This window comes from Sinocyclocheilus anshuiensis, unplaced genomic scaffold (assembly GCF_001515605.1).
Source record: "Sinocyclocheilus anshuiensis isolate Anshui unplaced genomic scaffold, SAMN03320099.WGS_v1.1 scaffold890, whole genome shotgun sequence".
NCBI lineage: Eukaryota > Metazoa > Chordata > Actinopteri > Cypriniformes > Cyprinidae > Sinocyclocheilus > Sinocyclocheilus anshuiensis.
The window spans coordinates 888,661-895,476 of NW_015537986.1; the positions used below are offsets into that span (position 1 = coordinate 888,661).

At 40.9% G+C, this 6,816-nt stretch overlaps 1 protein-coding gene and 1 long non-coding RNA gene across 2 annotated transcripts in view; both read right to left on the reverse strand.

Moving 5' to 3' along the window:
- The window catches only part of LOC107674855 (uncharacterized), a 7,820-nt gene extending 4,451 nt beyond the window's left edge, over nt 1-3,369 (reverse strand). The window contains exon 1 of the long non-coding RNA XR_001632543.1: nt 3,340-3,369. This is a non-coding gene — a long non-coding RNA (uncharacterized LOC107674855). The remainder of the gene's footprint in view (nt 1-3,339) is intronic.
- Nucleotides 1-6,816, reverse strand: part of sult1st6 (sulfotransferase family 1, cytosolic sulfotransferase 6) — a 40,282-nt gene that overhangs the window by 16,698 nt on the left and 16,768 nt on the right. The window lies entirely within an intron of this gene.

Genomic DNA, 6,816 nt, shown 5'->3' on the forward strand with positions numbered 1-6,816 from the left:
ATGTTTATACAAACTCAAAGACTCATCTCCTGAGCCACTGCACAAAGGAACAAAATGTAACCAACAGAATAAATCAGTGCAAATAGTTTTAATAAAGCTCAAATAGTCTTCAGTTTACACATCTATTAGGCTACATTTACACTAGTGCGTGCTCGTTTTAAAATGCATAGCTCAGACAGAATAATCATTTCTATTCATTTTCCACTGATTTACTGATGAGCATTAGCAGCTTCCAGCGCTGTCTGCCTGTGCACTCTCTTCCACGATCGCTGCTCTGACTCCGAGATAATAACATTTAATTTCAGCAACAATACATGGCCAAAACACACATTAGACGGCAATCGGAAGTTATTACAAACACTCGATGGTGCAAATTCTTTCATTTGATCTTTAAATTCAGTTATAATAATGTGTTTATCTATACGTTATCAAATTAAATCATTTACACTGAAAAATACAACTGCATTAAATAATATTATGAGATTCTTTTAAATATTTTTGAATATACAAACAAGAAATGATGGTGGAAATGATACTTTTCAACGAAATTAAAACGCCAGTAAAGGTTCAGTTGTGAGCGTTTAATTAGAGTGTGTCATTGAGTCATTCATTCAAATGATTTGTTCAAACAGCAGATTCATCAGATGGTTATGCATGGGCTAATGAAACTTTTGGTGCCAGTTGTGAGCGTTTAATGAGTGAGTCATTGAGTCGTTCATTCAAATGATTCGTTCAAACGGCAGATTCATCAGATGTTTATACATAGGGCCTCAGCAGCGCAACCTTATACTGTCAATAGATGCATTATATACATTAGATATCCACTTTTCGCCACTTACTCTAAATGTAATAAAATCAGAATATAACTTGCGTTTTGGTGTTTACATAGTTATATTTGGTTACTGATGTTTTAATCATGTTACTTGTCTGGCGTTAATGAAGCGTTAATGTCAAGCCCTGGAGTCAATGTGCCGGGGCTCAGCCCCAGACGGCCCGGCCCAATTTAAACCCTGGTCTTATGTAGCATGATGCTACAGTGTGCATGAATGGTCAAATAACACGCGCTTTCGGTCTTGTAGTATGAACGGACATCTGCATATGATTGGAACTCTACGCAGCTTCCGCGCTACTCTCCATTGGAAATGAATGACTTTCAGTCTGCCATTTGTTGGAGATAGTGGAAAGCTGCAGGCTTATTGGCTCACTGACGTTGATGAGATTAACCCCTTAGGCATCAAAATTTGGTACCGAACGACGAGATGTTTTTCGATACTCGATGGTATCGAGGCAATTCGGTCGGTGCCTACAAAGTATCGAAGTCGATACCCAGCCCTAGCGCTACGCTTCTCATCTGGTGTGAGACCGGATTAAGGCTGGATTAGCCTCTTGTTTCAAAAGTGGAACTGTCAAAGATGACTTTTAAAAGAAGACATCGTAAGCTAGGCTGGTGCTTTGTTAGGCTGGTAACGACGAGGGTAGGGGGAGAGGGCCTAGGTTCAAGAGTCATGGTTCGCTACTGACTCACATGATATAAACAGCCCCCTGTCGTAGTGCAGTGGTCTATCGTGTACAGAAGACAAAATTCCCGCAACACGACAAGCAGCCCTCTGTCTCTAAGCAGCAGTCTGCTGTGTTCAGACTCAGGGCATGGGTGAAGTACTCATTGTGTGAAGTACTTTTCAACGGCTTTGCTTACAGCCATTCTGGACCTTCTCTATCAACACGGTGGGATTTTATGAGATCCCCAAAGCGACATCTTTGATGACGCAATGTCGAGAGACTGACTTGACAGGGAACGTCTCCGGTTACCTAACGTAACCTCGGTTCCCTGAGAGGAGGGAACGAGACACTGCGTACGCTGCCGTGTTACATAGCTCAGATTCTTTGTCAGCTGCACTCTGCTTCAGTCCAAAGATTCTGAGGCAATGGCGTTCAGCGCCACCTTATTGTGCAGGGAAGCCCATCACTGAGGGCTTGAACCTGAGGGTTCTATGTGCTTGAATGCCATTGGTGGGCGAATTCTCTCCCGCAAGATTTCATAAGGCTTCAGTAGATTCGAGGAAGGGGGGATAACCCCAAAGCGACATCTTCAGTGACACACTGAGTACTTGGACAAAATTAATCCTATATTAACACGATTAAGACAATACTCTGATTAAGAATCTACAATGTAAACAGAGATTTTTGATTACCTTAATCCGGCTAAAGTCATAATCGAAGTAAACAGAAATCGAATTAAGACATGTGGAGTATTCCTATTTTAGTTGCATTATTGAAGTGCAGTATAGACATGTACACACCTTAATCACACTATTACCGTCATGTAGGACTTTTTGCCGCATTTTGCAACAGGATACTTGAATGTATATAATATAATGAAACACCCAAAACTGTATAGTACCGAAGACAAACTGTATGTTTATACGTGAAATTCTGGAGGGAATGTCAGATGGCGTCATGTGGGAATGTAATGACGTGCCATTAATCGATTTTTGTACTAAACATGTCAAATGGGAACATGAAAGGAATATTCTAAAAGCAACTCATGTAAACACCTTAATCATAATATTGCCTTATTCAGCATAAGGTAAATAATTAGATTACTGATGTCCATGTAAACGTACTGAGTGTCTTGTTCCCTCCTCTCAGGGAACCGAGGTTACATTAGGTAACTGGAGACATTTTCTGTTTCTGTTGTTTAGAATAAATATCTGCTATTTTGATTGTTGATTGTTACAGAAATATACCCAGAACACAGAGATGACGGCAACAGGATGTTTATTGACAACAACGTAGGCACAGTAAGCAATGAGGTGAGTGAACGGAGCAATGATACTAATGCGGAGTGGATGAGGATACTAATGGCAATCTTGTCTTACAGGACCAGGAGATCGTGGCAAGGCAGAGAGAGGAATGAGGTTCACACACACGTCAATACTTGCTGGTAGGTGATAGAGGCACAGGGACGATGGAGGACAAGGACAAGGAGAACACGCTGGAGAATCACAGGAGGTAAGAATAGGAATGACACAGGAGAACTAGCCTGGAGTATCCGTAGGAGAAGTAGGAAAGTAAGTAGAGTCCTTAACGTGTAAACGAGACCGGACACTGGAGTGAGGTGATGTGTGTGCTTTAGAAGGCAGCGTCATGAGCGTGCAGATGAGTGGCAGGTGTGTGTGATTAGAATTCAAGTGAGGGGGAGCGCTGGGATTGGCTGGTGTGGAGACCTGGCTGTTCTGTGACAAGGATTAATTCATTTACTGCTTATTTCATTTAAAAACTTTATGCTGATTGTGCATGTTGTTTGCCGTTAGCTGTAATTCGAATCTACAAAAATACTTTTTTGCTACCTGTTAATTTGCACTTAAAAGATTAGTTCACTTCCAGAATAAAAATTTCCTGATAATTTACTCACCCCCATGTCATCCAAGATGTTCATGTCTTTCTTTCTTCAGTCGAAAATAAATTAAGATTTTGAGGAAAACATTTCAGGATTTTTCTCCATATAGTGGGTTTCAATGGGAGCCAACGAGTTGAATGTCAGTTTCAGTGCAGCTTCAAAGGACTCAACACAATCCCAGCTGAGGAATAATGGTCTTATCTAGCGAAACAATTGGCCATTTTCTAAAAAAAAAATAAAAAATAATTTATATACTTTTTAACCACAAATGTTCGTCTTGCACTAGCTCGACTTCACATATTACATAGTCACGTTGGAAAGGTCACGTGTGATGTAGGCGGAAGTACGGACTCAGTGTTTACAAAGCAAATGTGCAAAGTAAGTCAAATGCCCTCTACAAAAAAAAGAAAAAAGAATGATGTAGGATGATTTCTAAGTTGGAGGAGAAAATGAGATGAGAGTTTTTCGCCCTACCCTACTTTTTTGAACCGGAGTACACAGACGAACTAACCGCGCATGACCTTTCCAACGTGATTACGTAATGCGTGAAGTCGCGGATGTGCATTGCGGCGCTATTGCAAGCATTTGTGATTAAAAAGTATGTAATTTTTTTTTTTTTTAGAAAATGGCCGACGTTTCACTAAATAAGACCATTATTCCTCAGCTGGGATCATGTAGAGCTCTTTGAAGTTGAATTGAAACTGCAATTTGGACCTTCAACATGTTAGCTCCCATTGAAGTCCGCTATTTAGAGAAAAATCCTGGAATTTTTTGCTCAAAAACCTTAATTTCTTTTTGACTGAAGAAAGAAAGACATCAACATCTTGGATGACATGGGGGTGAGTAAATTATCAGGAAATTTTTATTCTGGAAGTGAACTAATCCTTTAAGTGGTAAACTGTACCGCAGTAGTTTCGATTTCAAGCCATTTGCGTGCAAGGCTTTGCTGTGCTAATTAGAAAGGCGGCGACATCTGTATTCACTCAAGAGGGTTAAGATGTATATTTAAGTGGAGGCGGTTCGCTGACACGGAAGCGTCAGCCCTCGTGTGAAGACTGACAAGGTAAAGACCTGCGACTCTACCTGTGCGACTCAACCGAGCAACAACACAGACAAGGCACAGTAGTATCTTTCCCTTATTCTACTTCCCTTCCTTTCCTCTCTCCACCACTTTCAACATGTGCTTCCATTATATTCCTATTGTCTCTCAATGGAAACACATTTACACAACATGCAGGAGATGGCACAATCATGCTAACCTGCATCCTATCCACACTTCTTCTATTGAACCCTTTTCTTTTTCTATGGGCCTCTGAAATTGTCAGTCAGCTGTCAACAAAGCTGACTTTATTCCAGCCTTTGCTACATAGTCAGCTTTCAGTCTCTTGGGCTTGACTGAGACCTGGATTAAACCTGAAGACACAGCTACCCCTGCTGCTCTTTCCAACAACTTCTCTTTCACCCACACCCCCCGTCAGGTTGGGAAAGGTGGGGGTACTAGTCTCCTCATTTCCAAAAGCTGGAAATACCTCACATGCTCTTATAACTTTAACAATACTTCCTTTGAATTTCATGCCGTTACAGTCACACTCCCTGTAAAAATCAACATTGTAGTTATTTATCGCTCTCCAGGTCAGCTGGGCAACTTTCTAGATGAACTAGATATGTTACTGTCCTCATTCCCTGAAGATGGCAGCCCTCTAGTACTTTTTGGTGACTTCAACATCCATCTTGAGAAGCCACATGCTTCCACTCACTCCTATCCTCTTTCGACCTTTGGAAGCTCAACACCACAGGTACCCATAAATCAGACAACCAGCTCGACCTCATCTTTACATGCAATTGTATCACAGATAACATCTTGGTCAAACTCTTGCATGTCTCAGATCATTTCATTATTACTTTTAATCTACATTTACCTTTTTACGCACCACCAACCCCTCTGCCAGTTTCGTTTAGATGAAATCTAAGGTCTCTTTCTCCTTCTCGACTTTCCTCTGTGGTATCCTCTCTTCCCACCCTCACACATTTCTCATCATTAGATGTGAATTGTGCCACAGATACGTTATTTTCTACCCTAACTAGCTGCCTAGACAATATCTGTCCTATTTCCTCCAGACCAGCACGTGCTATTCACTCAAACCCCTGGTTAACTAATGTCCTCTACGAGCATTGGACTAAACTCAGGGCAGTGAAGAGAAAATGGCACGCAAGTTCACACTGCCAAAACTACCTTCTTCCATAACAAGATCAACAGTGCATCAGACACTCACAAACTCTTCAAAACATTCAATGCTCTTCTTTGTCCCTTTGCACCACCTCACACCACCCCTTTAACTGCTGAAGATTTTGCTAATTACTTCACAAACAAAACCACACCCTTACGAAACAAAACTATATGGTAATATACTGCAAAATATAATGCGATATATTACATAATACATTTCCATATATTGGAAACTAGTACTCATATTTTTCAATATACAGCAATATATGCATTGACAATATACAGCTACATCTCAAAATATTAGAATATCATGAAAAAGGTCAATATTTTTTGTCACTCATTTCAGAAAGTGAAACCCATATATTATATAGATTCATTACACATAGAGTGAAATATTTCAAGCCTTTATTTCTTGAAATTTTGATGATTATGGCTTACAGATAATGAAAACCCAAAATTCAGTGTCTCAGAAAATTAGAATATTACATAAGATCAATAAAAAATTGATATTTTAAACAGAAATGTCAGGCTTCTGAAAAGTATGTTCATTTCTATGCACTCAATACTTGGTTGGGCCTCCTTTTGCATGAATTACTGCATCAATGAGGCGTGGCATGGAGGCAATCAGCCTGTGGCACTGCTCAGGTGTAATGGAAGCCCAGGTTGCTTTGATAGCGGCCTTCAGGTCATCTGCATTGTTGGGTCTGGTGTCTCTCATCTTCCTCTTGACAATACCCCATAGATTCTCTATGGGGTTCAGGTCAGGCGAGTTTGCTGGCCAATCAAGCACAGTAACACCATGGTCATTGAACCAGCTTTTGGTACCTCTGGCAGTGAGGGCAGGTGCCAAGTCTTGCCGGAAAATGAAATCAGCATCTCCATAAAGCTTGTCAGCAGAAGGAAGCATGAAGTGCTCTAAAATGTCCTGGTAGATGGCTGCGTTGACTGTGGACTTCAGAAAACACAGTGGACCAACACCAACAGATGACATGGCAGCCCAAATCATCACTGACTGTGGAAACTTCACACTGGACTTCAAGCAACATGGTTTCTGTGCCTCTCCACTCTTCCTCCAGACTCTGGGACCTTGATTGAATTTACTTTCATCTGAAAAGAGGACTTTGGACCACTGAGCAACAGTCCAGTTCTTTTTCTCCACAGCCCAGGTAAGACGCTCCTGACGTTGTCT